The following is a 20494-nucleotide window of genomic DNA, read 5'->3' as shown; positions in this document are numbered from 1 at the left end:
ACGTTGTTAGCCTCCCTCAAGACTCTGAACAAACAATTCCAGCCTCTGTATGTGTGCATAACAGACAGGCTTGACTGTTTGTATTGATATCTATAACTGTTCCATGATTTCTCCTGGGGAGATGTGAACAAATGTCTTTTCTTCCAAGATCAGGCACCAAACACAAAGTAAATAAACACTTTTACTCAAATCTTGTTTGCTGAACCATTGTGTTTGTGAGGCTCCTGTTAGGAGCATAGTGGGGGCAGTCGTGATGACTGACTCTGGACGGGCAGCTGTGTCACTGAGACTCTCCCTCTACCAGGAGTGATGACTCACTAAAAGTTCATCTCTGGAGCTTACTGCTCAATTTGCAAGCAGATGCTTCAGGAAAAGTCCCTCCTCTTAGCTATTATTTCCTGGTAATACCACTCTAGGGAAAGCTCTTGTGAGTATTGCTGGTTGTCTAAGATTTCTGGCCTCTTAGATTTTGTGAGCTTCCTGAGACTCATATGCTTTCATCTCACTTCTGGTAAGAAGGAAGAGTTGTTCACTTCAGAAGAAATGCATATTGTAGGCTTAGTTTTTCACCAAACTCACTTTACTTAGGGTTCTTAAACACCTTTAGCTCCCTTCCAACTCTCCTGCAACTTTCGGTAGGATATTAGTAGGATAAAGGGATGTGGACCTCTGTTATCTACTACCTGCTGATCAGGGTCTATAGGGTATTAGGGAATTACCAGACTCAGTCATCAGGATACAAGCAGTCCAGACCAAAGGTCAACATGAAACAGCAAAAGCCAGGATTGCCCATCGAAGCTCTCTGAAACATTTCTTTCTGTGAAGCCAAGTGTTGAAGCATGGAGATCAGTGCAGCAATTAATATCCAAAAACTGGTATTTCCTGTTCCTGGGCCTCTATATATGTTCTCTGCTTAAACTCCACCCACGGATGTTCTCAGTTGGCCAAAGTCACACCCTTTGCAGGTGGGGGTTATGGGAAAAAAGAAAAACATCATGTGCCCTCTCAAAAGCCAACATGGGCAAAACATCACATTCCCAGCTTGCTGCAAAACTTCACATGACAAAAATCAGTGTTCAAAGAAACCAGAAATTTCAACATCAATACACATAACCTTTTATCATCTATCTCTCATCTTACATTATTTATGTTCCCAAATAAGCATCGATTCCTGGGCCTTAGAGGAGATGAAATATATACATGATTTTTTTCAGTTATTATTTGAGGCTGAAGATGCGTCCATTATAGCACAACAGCCATATAATGATCACTTAATCTCAGCAGTTTGTGCCATTGAGTCTGTTCAGTGACTATCATCTATTGCAAAATGTTTCCCTACAACCAGGAGTGAGATGCTTTATAGCAATAATCTATATGAGGAGAAAATGTATAGAAGGGAAACCCATGTATAGAAGTGACAAACACATCACACTCTTATAACAAAACAGTAGTAAAAATCACCAACACTGGGAGAAAAACCTCTCAAGCCACAGGTGTTTCCCCTAACATGTTTTTTTCTCTGAGCCACACATTATATCCACTCATAAAGCAATTGGTAGTAATAAAGCAATTTGCTCGCTCTATCTATCTATCTATCTATCTATCTATCTATCTATCTATCTTTCATCTACCTATCTAACAAAAATTGTACCAGTGGGTAAAATTGGGCTGGCACTGTAACATCCAAGGTCCACATGACAAATTGTACTTCAAACTGTGGCCATGCCTGATTTTCTTCATGCTCTGCATCTATTATGTTCCACAAGCTCTTGTGGATGAGTTGTGCTATGCAATCCACAGCAAGGACAGTAGACTCTATTATTCACAATGGCCAAATTAAGGACTCTTCCCATGTGTCCATCAATGATTAAATGTGACATATAATACCCAGTCTAAAAGAAAAATGAAATTAATTACTTGTATAAAAATGAATCAAACTGAAACCCATCAACTTAAACATAACAAACCAGCTCCACAAAGTTAAGTATCACTGAAGTGGCCTCAAAGAAAGTGTTCATGAATATGAAAGGAGAGATTACTAAGGATATGCAAATACAAAAGAGGGAGTGAGAGTAGGATAAACAAGTAATAAACAAAGTATTAGAAGAAATATACCTTGTCAAAGTGTGTTGTATGTACATACAAAATAAGTCACCTTGAAAAATGTTATTTTATACAATTAATATGTGAGACTAAAGGGAAAACAAAATACTCAAAACTTCATTATTAGTTCAACTTATGCCTGAGGATATTGATGTTAATGCATTTCTTAAAGTAAAAAAGTGTGACTGAAATGAAACAACACACAGCAACACTTTAAAGGAATATGTCAGTTATAAACCAAAATATTAGAATGATCAATTAGAATAATTAAAATTAAAATATTTGTCCTTACCGAAATTTGAGTTTGTGGAAAAACGTTTCTTATACTGCTAATAGAATGCAAAATAATGTAAATATTGTGATAGCAGATTAATATTTTCTACAAAATCTAAATATAAAATGGCAATATAGTAATACTATACTTAAAAATTATATTGAGTTAAAGAAACTATACAGAAAAATATAATACATGCTATTTGATTCCATTTGTATAAAAAAATGTAGAGAACTGAAGCAAATATGATGGTGGAAAGCTAGCTGATGGCTTGCCAATGTCCAGACTGCGGCAGACAAAGCCAAGGGCTCACAGAGCAGCACAATGAGACTTTATCAGATGATAAATAGGACACATGGACTGCCATAGTACTATAATTTGTCAAATGTATTAAAAACCTTACATACGTCAATTGCTTTTCAAATAAAACATCTGATAATGAGTGATACCTAAGTGTCTCTTTCCACAAGCAGGATGCTTCTAAGGGACTTTGAATAAAATATAGACTGTAAAACTATTTGCTATGAATAGCAAAAATGTATCTTTCTACGGGAAAATAAACCTTTTCATTGCCATGTTTCAAATACCTCTTGACTACTCTATGATGTTGCATAGAATTTTAAAATTGACAATATATCTAGACACAGTCACTACAAATTATCTCTATCACATTGGTTGCAAGATCTAGTGAATTCACGACAGCACCAAAAAAGAAAAAAAAAAGTCAATGTTCTAGTCAAGAGGCATTAATATTGCAGAGGTGAGTGAGGGATATCTTCATAGTTTCTTTGGGACCCTACAGGGTTTAGCTGTAGCTTATGGTTTCTCTCTACTTATTTAAATTTATTGTACCAGGAAGGCATTTGGGATTAGCCATTTTCATTCACTTGGCAGAACCTGAACATTCACTGAATTGTGCATTCATAGGGAGAGCTGAATAAATATACCATTTCAGAACGTAATCCCCAAATTCTTCCACAGTGTGCGTATAAGCAATTTGAATTATTGATGTTAGCAATCATATATAAGCCTAATTCTCTTTCCGTAACTAGTATAACTGTACATGCATGCACATTGCCCTAACTGCCAAGAACGTCTACTTCCCAGTCCATATTCTTCTTCTGTATCACTATGCTGTTGGGATTGTGTGGGAAACCTCACCAGCTCTCTATTATTATTGCAAATCAAACGAATGTGAGTTGTTTCTTGCACTATCACGAGAAATTTCTGAATAGCAAGTCACTGTCACTAAAAATTAAAAAAAAAAGATTCTAAAGCATGTCAATTACAGTTGACAATAAGCCATTAATAATTTAGAAACTTTTATGAATAGTGTTGATTATCTCTCTCTCTCTCTCTCTCTCTTTTACTTTTTTATTAAATTTTAATTTGTAGGAGTCCGGAAATTAGAATTCTGCCTCCTGGCCTTGGCACATGCGGGTCTTATCTAAAGTCCATGTCTCAGAGACTGTCCTTGGTGGTCTCTGCAGGCGGGTCCTCTGAGCCTGAGAAGTAAATAGCAAGCTTCCTGCAACCTTGGGAACCAGACAGCAAACTTTGTGTAACCTTGAGTGGATTCCTGGATGCCTTGCCAGGTGGCACAGATGTGTTGCTATTGTGAAAACAAATTTTTGCTTGTACCCTTTGCTTTATAAGTGTTGTTTGCATTTTCAGTAAACAGACTTGATCAGGAATCTGTCTTGTCTCCATTCTTCACATCTCTATTCCCCCATATCCACTCCCTTCTTCAGGTGGACCCTGTTCAACTAGCCCACAGGACGGGTCATTAATTGTTTTATATTAATTAAAGTTTATTTATTTTGTATCCTAGCTGTAACCCCCTCCTTCATTCCCTTCTAATCCCACCCTTCCTCTCTCATCTCCTCCTTGCCCCTCTCTAAGTCCACTAGTAGGAGAGGTCCTCCTCCCCTTCCATCTGACCCTAGCTTATCAGGTCTCATCAGGACTGGCTGCAATGTCCTCCTATGTGGCCTATCTAGGCTGCTCCTCACAAGAGGGGTGAAGAGGGCAAAGAGCTAGTCAGAGTTCATGTCAGAGACAGTCCCTGTTACCCTTACAAGGGTACCCACTTGGATACTGAGCTGCCATGGGTAATGTCTGAGCAGGGGTTCTAGGTTACATCCATGCATGGGCCTTGGTTGGAGAATCAGACTCAGAGAAGCCCCTGTGCCCAGATATATTTGGTCCTTGTGGAGCTCTTGTTCTCTCCAGCTCCTACTAACTCCCCCTTCTTTTATGTGATTTCCTGCATTCTGCCCAAGGTTTGGTTATGAGCCTCAGTATCTGCTTTGATATACTGCTAGGTAGAGTCTTTTAGAGGCCCTCTGTAGTAGGCTCCTATCCCACTTCTCGTTTTCTCCGACTTCCAATGTCCATCCTATTTGTATTTCTAAGTAAGGATTGACCATCTTACCCCTGGTCTTCCTTCTTGTTTAGCTTCTTTAGGTGTACAGATTTTAGTATGTTTATCCTATCTTATAGGTCTAGTATCCATTTATAAGTGAGTATATATCACATGGAGTAATGTTTTAAAACACAAAATATTTTCTTATTATATATTTCTTCTATATTGATGATTAAAATATTTTTAATATATGTATTTTAAATAAATATACACAAATATGTATACTTATATTTAAAGATTTTTCTTAGGATGAATCAATGATTGAAATAGGGAGTGTGGAATTACATTTTTCTAATGATGATTTTATGTAAATATTCAGAAGAATATAAACCGATTGCAAATTTAATTCTAACTGAAATCAATAGCAATCAAAATATATCTAGCAAGTGTTTTATAAAACTTTAATGAGACCATGATGAGGGTTTCATGGTTTATGGCTACATTCATTTGATTATTGTTTGTCATAGACTTTAACATAATTAGTCATTATTCTAAAAGTAATTTTATACTATTTATGTTTTCAATATCATTCTTTCAAGAAAACGATTTATTATCACTAAAATGTATCAAAAATCATTTTTTTACTCCAGAACCTTTTTTGGTGCTATATGGAAGTGTGTCCACTTTGCTCTACATTGACAATGATTCTTCAGTTTGATCCAGTATAATTTTTATCATTTTAAGATACTTACTTTCCATCACTCTAAGTGTTCAGTGTCTGTTGTAAACTGCAGTCTTAGAGTCGATTTATGGGGACACTTTTAAATAGGTTTTCCGTTTTTCAGAATAACAATTCAGTTGGCTTTGCAATAGATCAAGTTTTGACTTTAAAATGTGGATATGATGTTCCATGTCAAGACAAAGTATTGCATGTTTCAAATTTTGAAATGAATGACATGACACACTTTTAAAGCAGTACATTCCATTCTTTCTGTTTCAATTTGCCCAATTATAAATGAGTCACAGGTAAAATTCAAAGTTTAATAAATCAACAACATAATATGAATGTAAATCGTAGGATTTAAGACTGGATAGATCCGCAATTTTATTCTGTCCATTTCTGCATCTAATCCTAAAATATTTCATATTCTCATTAATTGTATCACAGAATTTTGTCAGCTCACCAAGAGCTGTAGTGAAGGCACTGCATCTCCAAGCAATCAGCTCTCTTTCAGTCAACCTGATTTCAGCCACTAGGCATCTGCTTAACCAATGAGACCATAAGTTGTCAAATCGCAGTGATTTTTTTTTCTTCCACATGAGAGTTCAGACAATTATAAAGCAACATTTTCTTCACTATAGTGCACCATTCCAGTACCTTTTTGTTTTATCTCAAATTATGTGTTTTATTTATTTTTTGTTTTTTTTTAATTTTTTTAATATTAGTTACAGTTTATTAACTTTGTATCCCAGTTGTATCCCTCTCCCTCATTCCCTCCCAATCCTACCCTCCTTCCCTCATCTTCTCCCTACCCCTTTCCAAGTCTGCAAATAAGGGAGGACCTCCTCCCCTTTCCTCTGACCCTAGCTTATCAGGTATCTTCAGGCCTGGCTGCAAAGTCCTCCTCTGTGGCCTAGCAAGGCTGCTCTTCCCTTTGGTGTGTGTGGAGAATTCAAAGAGCCATCCTTTGTGTTCATGTCAGAAATAGTCCCTGTTCCCCTTACTAGGGAACCAACTTGGATACTAAGCTACTATGGGCTACATCCTAGCACGGCAAGTACACAACAAGGACATTTTTTCAATTGTGTTCGTAGCAGCTTTATTTGTAATAGCCAGAACCAGGGAACAACCCAGATGTCCATCAAAGGGGGAAAGGATAGAGAAATTGTGGTGCTTTTACAGGATGGAATACTACTCAGCAATTAAAAACAAGGATATCATGAAATTTGCAGGCAAATTAGGTGTTTTAAAAACTCTTTTTCCTTTAAATTTTCTTTAAGAAAAACAAGTTAAACTAGTTACCTTTAAATCACTGAGTAAAGAAGGAGAACTCCAATCCAAGGAGGCTCACTACATCCAGGTAAGCACTGGAAACAACTCCACAGCTGTAAAACCAAATATATATATCAACAACTGGTCATTAATATCTCTCAACATCAATGGCCCCAACTTCCCAATAAAAATGCACAGGCTAATAGAATGGATGCCTAAACAGGAGCCAACCTTCTGTAGCATACAACAAACATACCTCATATGCAAGATTAGAGTCTCACAACAGCATAATGCAGCCATGATCATTCAGGCCTTTACAGCCATTGAAGCAGGACAGTCTCCCCAAGCATGGTTGGCTACCATAAAAAGCTAAAATGTTATGCTCAGGATGCGAGGCTAAGCACTGCACTCAGGGTCAGCCGCTTTCGACCCAGAGAAGAGCATGTCTGATTGCATGCGGGTTGATGCCCCAGGTCCCACCTCTGAGAAAAAGGTATCGGGCGGGTCTGATGCTCTTTGGGTGGATGACACCTAAATGAACATCTGTACAAAGTCCCAATTTATTTCCAATATCAGAGATCAGACCTCTACTCTTGCCTGATGAGTCTAAAACAAAAAGGGGGAACTGTAGAGAGCTGCGGAATGCCGTGCCTTAAAGATGGAGCTGGTTTCCGCCTTCCACCTTCCCGATGGTGAGTGCTCTCTGTCACAAACAACTCCACATTTGGCTAAGGCTGAGGATCTGGCTTGCTTCCATGTATGTGGACCTATCTGCATTGCCCACGTGGCACGCTGGGGTTGGCTATCCAGAGGCTATTTAAGCTGTGGGCTGGCTTTCCCCAGGGTCCGATGATTGTTCAAGGTTCCTGAATAAACTGCATTGAAAAAAAAGACATATTAAAATGACGATTGATAAAAATAAAAAAAAAGAAACACACCTCAGCAAAAAATGATAGACATTACATCAGAATAAAGAAATGGAAAAAGATTTTCCAACCAAAGGGACACAAGAAGCAAGCTGGAGTGGCCATTCTAATACCTAATAAAATAAACTTTCAACCAAAATTAATCAAAAGAGATGGGAAGTGGCACTTCATATTCATTAGAGGAAAACTTGACCAAGATGATGTCTCAGTTCTAGACATATGTGCCCCAAATGCAAGGACATGTACATTTGTGAAAGAAACATTACTAAAGCGTAAATCACACATCGAACCCCACACGTTAATAGTGGGAGACTTCAACACACCTCCCTCACCAATGGACAGATCACTGAGATGGAAACTAAAGAGAAACAACAAAACTTTAACCAATATTATGACTGAATTGGACCTAATATATCTACAAAACATTCCATCAAAGCACAAAAGAATATACCTTCTTCTCAGCATCACATGGAACCTTCTCCAAAATTGGTTACATACTCAGACACAAATAAGCCTCAACAAATACAAGAAAACTGAAATAGCACACGGCATTCTATCAGACCACACTGGATTAACGCTGGACTTCAAAAAAAAAATAGAAACAATAGAGAATAGCTATAAACTCATGGAAACTGAACAGTTCTCTAATTAATGACCACTGGGTCAGGGAGAAAAGACAGAAAGAAATTACACTTTCTGGAATTCAATGAAAAACAAAACACAGCATACCAGAACTTAAGGAACACAATGAAATCAGTGCTAAACGGAAAATTCATAGCACTAATTGAGTTTTTTATTGCTGTTGTTGGATGCATTTTATTTTATTTACTTTTTCAGGGGGATATAGGGTAGAATTTTAATGTTTTTTTATTATTTTTAAAATTTATTTATTTTTTATTAGTTACAATTTATTCGCTTTGTATCCTAAATGTAGCCCCCTCCCAATTGCACCCTCCTTCCCTCTTCTCCACCCATGACCCTCCCAGTCCACTGATAGGGGTGGTCCTTCTCCCCTTCCATCTGATCCTAGTCTATCAGTTCTCATCAGGAGTAGCTGCATTGTCTTCCTCTGTAGCCTGTTTAGGCTGCCCACTCTCAGAGGGAGGTGACTAAAGAGCAGGCCACTGAGATCATGTCAGAGACAGTCCCTGTTCCCATTACTAGGGAACCCACTTGGACATTGTGCTGCCATGGGCTACATCTGTGCAGGTGTTCTAGGTGATGTTCATGCCTTGGTTAGAGTATCAGTCTCAGAAAAGACCCCTGGGCCCAGATTTTTTTTTGTTCTGTTGCTCTCCTTGAAGAGCTCCAGTCCTCTCCAGGCCTTACTAACTCCCTCTTTTTTCATAAGATTCCTGTACTCTGCCCAAACTTTGGTTATGAGTCTCAGCATCTGCTTTGATACCCTGTTGGGTAGAGTCTTTCAGAGGCCCTCTGTGGTAGGCTCCTGTCCTGTTCCCTGTGTTCTCCTTCTTCTGCTATCTATCCCGTTTGCCTTTCTGAGTGAGGGTTGATCATCTTACCCAACATCCTCCTTCTTGATTAGCTTCTTTGGGTATATGCTTGAGATGTAAAGTAAATAAAGTAATATAAAATTTAAAAAATCAAATCACTGAGTAGTTCTCTTTATGCAGTCTAACCAAGAGCAATTTGAGGTATGTACTTCGATATTACAATAGTTATTCATCCTCTGTGACCATACCCTATGAGCTCCTTTAACCTCCTAAGTAGCAAATCATATTGTATGATATAATTTTGTAGGCCTTTGGCATGCATTTTCAAACCTCTCATTTCCTGCATTATTAGTCCATGGAATTAGTAGGTGATCCTCTTATGTCCTTGGATACTGTTTGCAAGTATTTTATTGAGTATTTTTTCCATCTGTCTTTATAAATGAAATTGGTCTGTAATTCTCTTTGTTGGATCATACTCATTTTGGGTTAACAGGGTAACTGTGGTCTTATGAAGTAAATTAAGTAATGTTCCTTCAATATGGTAATTTTTTAAAAAATATTATATTTAATTGTTATATTTTTAATAAATAAAATACAATTTTTGTAGGTGTGTCTTGATTGCACTCTACTGTTTATTTTTAACTTTCTGGGTGTTGTTTTATTTTGTTTCTTTGTTTGCCGTGTGTATTGTTTTGGGTTTTTGCTTTTTTTTTGAAAAGGAATTTAAGGTTGAGTGGGTATGGAAGGTGAAACTTTTTGGAAAAACTTAATGGTGGGAAAATATGATAAAAATAATTATTTGTTAAGTAATTACACACACACACACACACACACACACACATATATATATCCACACATATAAAGGGATTAAAGCAGAAAAGTTTAAATTAGAAGCCAGTTGTTTTACGATGTGTGAGGGATAGACAGTTACAGAACTGTTATATAATTAAAAATAATTTGAGAATTAGATTTTATCCATTAAAAAATATAATTTCTAAGACTGTTTATCCAACGAAGGACCATGCATGGATATAACCTAGAAGCTCTGCCCAGATGTAGCACATGGCAACTCAGTATCCAAGTGGGTTCCTTTTTTTTTTTTTTTTTTTTTTTTTTTTTTTTTTTTTTCAATGCAGTTTATTCAGGAACATTGAACAATCCTCGGACCCCGGGGAAAGCCAGCCCACAGCTTAAATAGCCTCTGGGTAGCCAACCCAGGCGTGCCACGGGGGCAATGCAGATAGGTTCACATACATGGAAGCAAGCCAGATCCTCGGCCTTAGCCAAATGTGGAGTTGTTCGTGACAGAGAGCACTCACCATCAGGAAGGTGGAAGGCGGAAACCAGCTCCATCTTTAAGGCATAGCATTCCGCAGCTCTCTACAGTTCCCCCTTTTTGTTTTAGACGCATCAGGCAAGAGTAGAGGTCTGATCTCTGATATTAGAAATAAATTGGGACTTTGTACAGATGTTCATTTAGGTGTCATCCACCCAAAGAGCATCAGACCGTCCGATACCTTTTTCTCAGAGGCGGGACCTGGGGCATCAACCCGCATGCAATCAGACGTGCTCTTCTCTGGGTCCAAAGCGGCTGACCCTGAGTGCAGTGCTTAGCCTCGCATCCTGAGCATATCATTTTAGCTTTTTATGGTATCCAACCATGCTTGGGGAGAATGTCCTGCTTCAATGGCTGTAAAGGCCTGAATGATCATGGCTGCATCACACTGTTGTGAGACTCTAATCTTGCATATATACCACAGGCAAACCAAGGAGACCAACACCAGAAGGCCTGCTAACACTCCCATGCCCGCCCATTCCTTCCGATGATTCATGGCTGCAGCAATCCATGTTGATAATCCTGTGGCTAGTCCTGCGTCCACTCCGTTAGAATTTACTGTGACAATGGCCACTCTCAGCTGCTCCATCGTAGTATCGAATTCTCCAGTCCAATTACCTAAAATATAGCTCGACAATTGTTTACACAGATTTGCAGCGCAGGAAAAATTCTCATGTTGTATGCTAGTGACACAAAGTCCAGCATACTTTCATTGACAGCCAGGTTGAGCGATTTGCCATAGGGTATCAATTTGCTCCTGCAAGAGGTCAATCCTCTGATTGAACACCATCAAGCTTCCTTTTAGTTGAGCATTAATTCCTTTATGTACAACTAAGGCATGAGCTACATTGGCTAAATGATTATTCAGGGTCTGAGCAGTCTGTCCAGTATGACTCATGGCTAATGCCCTGGTGGTAGCTCCAACAGCCGCCAATGAGATGGTAGTAACAATGGTGGCTGTAGTTCCAAGATCCCTTTTCTGTCTGAAGAGAGTCATAGCGTGAGGGGCATCAATGGGCATAGGCACCCAGTGAGGCATGCGAGTAACCAGGGCATACCTAACTTTACTAGCATTCCAGCATTGGGCAAAAAAGCAAGTATGATTACCACAATTACTTGGCTCTATCTGGCTAATAATGAATAAAAATGGGGGATATAGACAAACAGGTGTGGGCTTATAGGAAATATTATGAGAAGCCTTAACCCCTTGTTGGAACATCCTGCGTCAGTTTTAGAATTAGCAGTGGTGGTTTCTGAGGTCTGAGTAGGTTCAGGAGACCATTGCCCCCAGGGGCGAGATGTGCTCCATGCCAATTGACTAACTCCATGTTTTCCTCCAATTTTGAAAGTCATTTAAGGTTCTTAAATTATTTTTTCCCTTTTTTCTTAAATTTTTCATCAATTACACTTTATTCATTCTGCATCCCCCCATAAGCCCCTCCCTCCTCCCATCCCAATCCCACCCTCCCTCCTCCCTCTGCTTGCATGCCACTCCCCAAGTCCACTAATAGGGGAGGTTCTCCTCTCCTTTCTGATCTTAGTCTGTCAGTTCACATCAAAAGTGGCTGTATTGTCCTCTACTGTGGCCTGGTAAGGCTGCTCCCCCCCCCCCCCAGAGGGAGGTGATCAAAGAGCAGGCCAATCAGATTATGTCAGAGGTAGTCCCTCTTCACATTACTATGGGAACAGGGACTGTCTCTGACAAGAACTCAAAGGCTGGCTCTTTGACCTCCCCCCACCCACACCCCCCGCTCTGGAGAGAGGGGCAGCTTTGCTAGGCCACGGAGAAGGACATTGCAGCAGTCCTGAAGAGACCTGATAAGCTAGTATCAGATGGACGGGGAGAAGAACCTCCTCTATCAGTGGACTTAGAGAGGTGCGAGGAGGAGATGAAAGAGGGATGGAGTGATTGGGAGGGAATCAGGGAGGGGGCTACATGTTAATAAACTGTAAATATAAAAAATAAAAAATAATAATTAAAAAAGAAAATATATTTTTTTTGTTAAAATTGTGAGTTTTGGCAATACCTTGCTTGTGCCTTTATATTTATTTTCATCATTAACAAAATGAGGATAATTATATTCTTTGTTCTGAGAAACAAATGCAGAGATTCAAAGAGAATTCTAATTATTGTTTTTTTTAATAATGACTACTGTAGTAAGTTCTGAAATGATTGCTAAAGGTAATGAGTACCCTGCTGATGGTGAATTTCAGTAGTGCCAAGGACTTCACTTTCATCTTATAAAGTAACTTTGCCTATAGTTTTTGCTGAATTACAGCCTCAAAAACGCAAATCTGTGACTAGAAAAATACAATTTATTCACAACTTTGAAGAGCAAATAGCTAAAGAAAAGAGAGAGGAAAAATGCAAATTAGAAAATAATGTGGAAGATAGGGTACTGCAAGATTCTTATAAACATGGACATTCATGTGACTACATAAATTACATACATATACAATATTAACAATATAATATGATTATACAATATATAATATGCACATCCAAATTTGTTCTCAGAAATTAGGGTGTGCTAAAATAGGGTTTCAATTCAAAATAGAAAATGAATAGGGTACTTTCTAATAAATACAAATACAGATTTCTTTGGAAGACAGAAAAATTGCAGTGCTTTTAGAAAACATGGAATTACCAGGGATAAAGAACTATGAAAAATTAATAGTTTGCAAAGGAAATGAAGGTGACAAGATTTAGAACACCCATAGTCCATGAGGGACCACAAGTTATCAGGCTTTTAAATTTTCATCCTTCATATCAGGGGAAAATATGTGAATAGGCTAGGTGACACCATAACAATATTGATACCATAACATACTCTATGGTTCCCTATTTAGGGAGTCAGTAAAAGGAGAACTAGTATAATTGTAAAAATATGCAATAATAGAACAGAGAGAGAAAAGAAAGAGGTGAGACAATTTTGTTTATAAAAGATGATATCATACAACCAAATAAAAATAAGATTAAGAAAAATGGAATACTATGGAATCTGCTATGCAGAAAACATTTTGCAATATTAATGTGGAAACTTTAACAAGGGATTTTAAAAATTGAGAGTTCTTGATTTCTTCAAATAGGAAAGAAAAATAATTTCTCAGTGTTTTACTGCTGTAACCATATAAAATACATTAGTAATTTACAAAAAAAAATATAGATTTTTATTTTTCAGAATTAGGAAAAAACAAGAATAAAATACAAATGTACTTTGATATCATTTGTATTTCTCCCATAATTGTCAAAAAAACAAAACAAAACAAAACAAAACAAAACAAAACAAAAAGGTGAAGTGAACCAGCAAAGCTCAATTAATGGCATCCTGAATCCGTTCATGACACTGAAAAACTCATAATCTAGTCACCTTCCTCTACTTTAGGCCTCTACTTTAACTTGTTACATTGGTGGTTCAATTTATAAGATATAATTAATGTGACAGCAAGAAAAAAATAACACTTAAGTTACATCTTAAACTACTAGATTTTATACTACTTTAAGATCAAATGATGAATGTGAAAATAAGAGAAATCTTGGAAAGTGACTCAAATAAGTGAGATTATAAAACTCCAGTATTAATGAAGTTCTAAGCTACAGTATGCAGATGAAGAGATGCCCCAACCACTGGGGAAGGTCAATAACCAGTGACCATGAAATGTTTGGATGTATGAGTCTGAATGCTGAGGGGCCATGCCGGTAAGTCCTAGAAATTGATCAAAGTGCCCAGAGAGAAGAGAAGGAATTCAATCGCAGGTCATAAGTGTTGGGTTCTTTTGGAATAATTTATTTTGACCTTTAAGGTAAGAAACGTGTAAGAAGGCTGGTGATGATGGGGTGTCCGTGGATACTGTAGAGTTTGACTTTATCTCTACAGATTGATTTTTTTTTTTTGCTGTAAAAAGTAAAGCAAAGCAATCCAGCAAAAGCGAAGAAAAAACAATTAAAAGCATGACCTTTAAGAACATCCAAATTGTGAAGTTGTTTCTTAGGCTGGCAGTACAAGGGATTAAAAAAAAAAAAAAACTTTAGGAAGACTGTACAATGCTAAAGTCACATTTCACACACTGTCCCTATGTTAATAGATGCAGAATTCATTTCCTATTTAGAAATGAGATTAAATCAGAAAACTTTTTTTTAAAGAAGGTGGGCACAGAAATGAAAATAAGTTTGCTAAATGTTTATATCAAGCAGGGATGAAGAGTGATTGGAAACTCAACAATTCGTATTTGAAGGTAAGCTACAAGAACCACGCCGGCCAACTTCATCCATGTCTGACGCTCATTACCTTCCAATAAAGTGAATCCACTGCTTTATCTATTCTGTGTGACCATTGCAGTACCTCCTCATTTTCATAAGTTTTAATGCCATGACTTTAAATACATGCTAAGTCTTCCTCTGTCTATTCTTGAAATTCCCAGTGATAAAAATGCCATCATTGATACAAGTCTGTCTCTGAAAAAATATTATGCATAACGTCAATATTAATATTTAGCTTTATTGTTCAGATTTGTCTTTCCATTAGTTTTCCTCAGTATTCAATGCCCAAATACTTGATATATATTTTGAATGTTGCAGGACAATGTGATGATAATTTTATATATGAAAAATAGTTTAAGATTTATTTTTTTTTCTTTATATTATTTTTTTAATTTTTCATCAATTACACTTTATTCATTCTACAACCCCCCATAAGCCCCTCCCTCCTCCCCTCCCAATCCCACCCTCCCTCCACCCTCTGCTTGCATGCCACTCCCCAAGTCCACTAATAGGTGAGGTTCTTCTCTCCTTTCTGATCTTAGTCTGTCAGTTCACATCAAAAGTGGCTGTATTGTCCTCTACTATGGCCTGGTAAGGCTGCTCCCCCCCAGAGGGAGGTGATCAAAGAGCAGGCCAATCAGATTATGTCAGAGGCAGTCCCTCTTCACATTACTATGTAACCCAATTGGACTCTGAACTGCCCTGGGCTACATCTGTGCAGGGGTTCTTGAGTGACTACATATGAATAACATTTTGTAGATGAGTATGACAGACCAGAAATCTGAAAATGTTCCAAAATTATGAGAATATATATTCATACAAATATATATACATATATATGGCAAAATAACCACTATTGCAACTAATATAATTGATGCTATTCTGAGAAATGTCATAGGCAATATGGGAATGAATGGCCAAAACTAATCTTCCCATAAATTACATTTTAACATCAGAGTAATTTAAATTCCAGATAATTTTTCCATGCCAAGTGATATGAATCTGCTTTTGATTTTTACCCATTTTTGCTACGTAGGTCATATATTAAACTGGTGGTGTGGCAGATTTTTGTCTGTGGCCCATAATTAGTATTTTCTGTTATAGATCAAAATTGCTTAAAAAAAAAAAGGATGGTTGAGGACTGAAAAACAATGAAAACTAATATGTATTTGAGAATTAATATGTAGCAAATTTTACAGAAAGAATATGGTTTAATGAATTTCTAATCTTTAATTTATGAGGTGTTCTATCACACATTTGAACACATGGATCTTGGATCATTTTGCATGTGTCTTGCAGAAAATAACTACTAATGATTATCATTTAACATCTTCAGTTATCAATGTTCTCAGCAAGATATAGAAATTATTGTGCTTTTTATGAACATTCAATAAATAATGAATACATTCTAAATGAGAAAAATATCTGGTTCATAATAATAAGCAATATATTTGAAGTAGCACTCAAAATATTTTACAAGTTAAAAACTGAGTTAACGAAAATTGAGTATTTCACAACCTAATTAATAACAGAACAACTAATATCTTTGAAAAGCCTATTAGTATTCATCATTCCTTAATAATGAATATTTTGGGGTTATAATTTAAAAACACTTAGTGTTCATAAGATAGAAGTTAATGGTATGGCAAGATGGTTTATCTGTCAAAAGTCTAACCTCTTGCAAAGCATAGTAGTTCAATTTCCAGAAAACACATCAAGAATTCCTTAACTTCTGTAACTGCAGCTTAAGGATACCCAACACTCTTGTACATACCCCCACATAGACATACATAGATATACATAGTTTATATTTTATTCAAAAATAACTTCATATTTATTTGCAACTTTTTTATATCTCGATATTTGTTACTCACTATACTGATAAGTCAAAGCTTTCCTTTAACAAGAAAGCAGAAAAAAATATTTATTTGGTTTGTCTGGAGAAAGGCTAAAAAGGAGAGTATTAGTTTTTAGCATTAAACAGTATAAAATAATTTTAGAAAATATTATTTGTTTACAGTCAGATGAAATGAAGCACTTTGTTTATTAGAACGCAAAGAATAACAAATAAGCGCTGGAGAGATGGCTCGTCAGTCACTGGTACTGGCTGTTCTTCCAGGGGCCCCAGTTTCAATTCTCAGCATCCAGGAACCTTCAAAAAGAAATAAAAATGGGAGACAGATAGACAGATATGCAAATTCTTTCATTGATAACCTATAGATAAATGATGTAAAGTGGTCACAGGTGACACCTGTGTATAATACTATAAAATTTATTGTTCAAGTTAACTTCATAACTGGTGATATTATTGTCCATCTCTATGGTTTCCATATTACTATAGGCCAAGAAATATCTCCATGGGTCATGTGTTCGCGGTTCAAGTGTGAGAAGTTGAGGTTAAAATTTCAGAACTCACATCCAGGTACCGGGAACAGTAACACATATCTACAGTCCTAGAAGCCTTGTTGATTGATTACATTTTATTCACTTTGTATCCCAGCTATAGCTCCCTCCCTTGTCTCCTCCCAATCACACCTTCCCTCCCTCTTCTTCTCTTATGCCCCTTCCCTAGTCCACTGATAGGTCTTCTTTCCTTTCTATCTGACCCTAGCCTATTAGGTCTCATCAGGACTGACTGCATTTTATTTCTTTGTGGCCTGGTAAGGCTGCCTCTCCCAAACACACAAGTGGATGTGATTAGAGAGCCTGCCACTGAGCTCACTTCAGAGACAGCTCCTGATCCCCTTACAAGGGCACTAACTTGGAGACTGAGCTGCCATGGGCTACATCTGTGCAGGGGTTCTATGTTATCTCCAGGCATGGTCCTTGGTTGGAGTATCGGTCTCTGCAAAGATCCCTGGGCCCAGAGATCTTGCTTCTGTTGGTCTTTTTGTGGAGCTTCTGTCCTCTTCAGGTCTTTCTATCTCCCCCTTCTTTCATAAGATTCCATGCACTCTGCCCAAAGTTTGCCTCTGAATCTCAGCATTTGCCTGGATACACTGCTGGGTAGGAGAAGTACAAATAAGGGAATCCCGTGGATATGGAAGGCCAGCTAGCCTTCTAGTCACATAAAGCCGTCAAAAATGAAGTTGAAGGTGAACAGCTAGGCTGTCCTGTGATTATGAAAATTGCCTTGTGCACCAGAAAATTTACCTCGCACAGGTAAAGCATACACACACACAAACACACACACACAGAGAGAGAGAGAGAGAGAGAGAGAGAGAGATGATAGATAGATAAGAATTCGGAAATCGTGTGTTTGGGTAAGTGTCTGAGCAGTTTGAGCACTTCCTTCTCTTTCAGAAGATCCATATTTGATTCCTGGCATTCACAAGGGTTTTATAACTATCAGTAACTCAAGTTCCAGGTACCCAATTCCCTCTTCTAGCCTCTGGCAGGCATGTATATGTTATGCGAACATACATAGAGATAAAACACTTATACACATAAAAACAAAATAAAATAAAGTACACATGCTTTTAAGAAATTGTAATCATACAAGTGAAAAAATATCAACCACAAGGTTTACCATGCTTTGTGAGGTAACACTAGGCTCTGACATTGATTATAACACTGCTGAATTGTGAAATGTTGGAAATAATGTCAAACTTAGCATATAAAATTGTTGCTGTAAACTGCTCAAGATATAAGTGTACATGATGTTTATTCACTGATGCCAAAATATACAAACTAGAGAGTGTTTGAAGCATTAATTTTAAATTCAAAAAGTAAGGAAAATATGTAAAAGTCTGTATTTGGTTTCCTATCCATAAATCATATTTCTATGAATAATTGTATAGGCAGATCAATTCATGAAACATAAAATATAAAGAGACAGTTTGATGTGTTTGTATCTATATAATAAAACATTTTTTTGGACAAATATATTCAGTTCTTCACTTTTTAAATCACCTGTAGTGGTGAATGCATATATCTTTAAAGAAGTGCTTGAAGCTTACAACAGAGTTACCTCAGCTTAGTGGAAAAAGGTAAATGAATCATGATGGTATTACAGACCCGAAACCCTTCATCTGAACAAAAACAAAGACAAAGGAAAATTACAAAGTAACCTTCCCCTTGTAGCTAGTGAATATCATTTTAATACTAGAACTCAAATTTTAGGATGTCAAAGAATTCAAATGTACTACTTCATGTTAAGCTTGGGGTTTACATATGTGTTCTGCTCTGAATGGCAGTATGCTGGATAGATTTATGTTGACCTAACACATGCTAAAGTCATCTAAGAGGAGGAAATCACAAGAAAATGTCTCCATTTGCAAGGCTTTGGAGCATTTTCTTCACTAATGATTGATGGTGCTGGTCCCAGATCATTGCATATGCTACCACCCCTGAAGTGCTGGACTTGGGTTTTATAAGAAAGCAGACTGAGCATACTATGGAGAGCAAATCAGGAAGCAACACCCCTTAATGGTCTCTGCAACTGCTCCTGACTCCAGGGTTCTGTCTACCTGACTATTTTTTGATGATGAAGTCTGATGTGGAAGGTCAAGCCGAATAAATCCTTTCCTCTACAAGTTGCCTTGGTCATGGTGTTTCACCACAGCGATAGTAAGTGTTACAGAGATGGGTATTTAACAAGATGCTTTCATCACATTGTTTGAACGTTTATAAAGATAGGAGAATGTGGAAGCTAAAACAAGTAATTCCCACTGTTAGACATATAGTCACTGTAAATCACAGTAAAACCATGAAGAAATTTATTATCAAATCGTTACAAGTATTAAAAATTGAGTTTTACTAAAATATAGAAATGTAAAGATTATATTCATTCTGCTCGAAGCTGGTGTATTAAAGGGTGAATCAGTGGATAATTCAGGGATGTCTAGGAGGCGCTTGTCTACTTTCCACTTAAATAAATTCCAAAGATTAAAAACATAACAAAATCACAGGTGTAATTTCTTATTTAACTCCAAAAATCACTTATATTAGTACAAAGATTTTTCTGCCTCTTTGCACATGATTAGCTACTGACAGGTGACTTTCCTACACACGATTCAGCATTAGGATTCTATTTAACTACATACACCTTGTCTAGACCTGCTTTCTGGCCTGTCAGGCCTGCCCCTCACCAGCGATAATCTAAAACATCTAACAGAAACACCTGAGGGAAAACTCACTTCCACCTCCCTGGCTGAGACAAAGAGACTTACCTAGGGCAAGGCCCTTTCCCTACAGCGCTCTAGCCATTCCGGTGAAATGAAACCTCTGATCTCCATGTCTGCTGTTCTTTGTCTGGGAGGCAACAACTTCATCCCAGACTATTTATGTGATTACTTGCACGAGATCAAACAAGGCTAAAGATTATTGTGGATGGTTAGGATCTCAAGAGACTCCACCCTCCAATAATAAAAAAGAAAATATTAGCAAGTGGTAGCTGCTCTTGGAGAAAAGATCATTCACGTCTGGGATATGACTATTCACAGGTGATAACCCCACACATATGTACATGTGAAGGCACTAAATTGATTCAGTGGGCTATAAAAGTAGGAAAAAAATGAAAGAAAGAGATACAGAGAAAGGGGAAGGGAGAAAGAAAAGCAAAAGAAAGGAGGAAAGAAGGAAGGAAGGAAACAAGAAACAATGAAAAATTTACCACAACATAAGGAATTTATAAATAAACAACAACAAAAACACAAGACAAAACAAAAACTGTGAGAATAAAATAAACAATTGGAAAAAACTGGTAGAATAATAAGTAGGTAGTGGGAAAGGAGGACATTCAGAGAACAGTGCAATGAGCAGGTACGGTTCATGTGATTTA

The sequence above is a fragment of the Meriones unguiculatus genome, chromosome 17 (assembly GCF_030254825.1).
Source record: "Meriones unguiculatus strain TT.TT164.6M chromosome 17, Bangor_MerUng_6.1, whole genome shotgun sequence".
Taxonomy (NCBI): domain Eukaryota; kingdom Metazoa; phylum Chordata; class Mammalia; order Rodentia; family Muridae; genus Meriones; species Meriones unguiculatus.
This window is presented reverse-complemented; position numbering follows the sequence as displayed.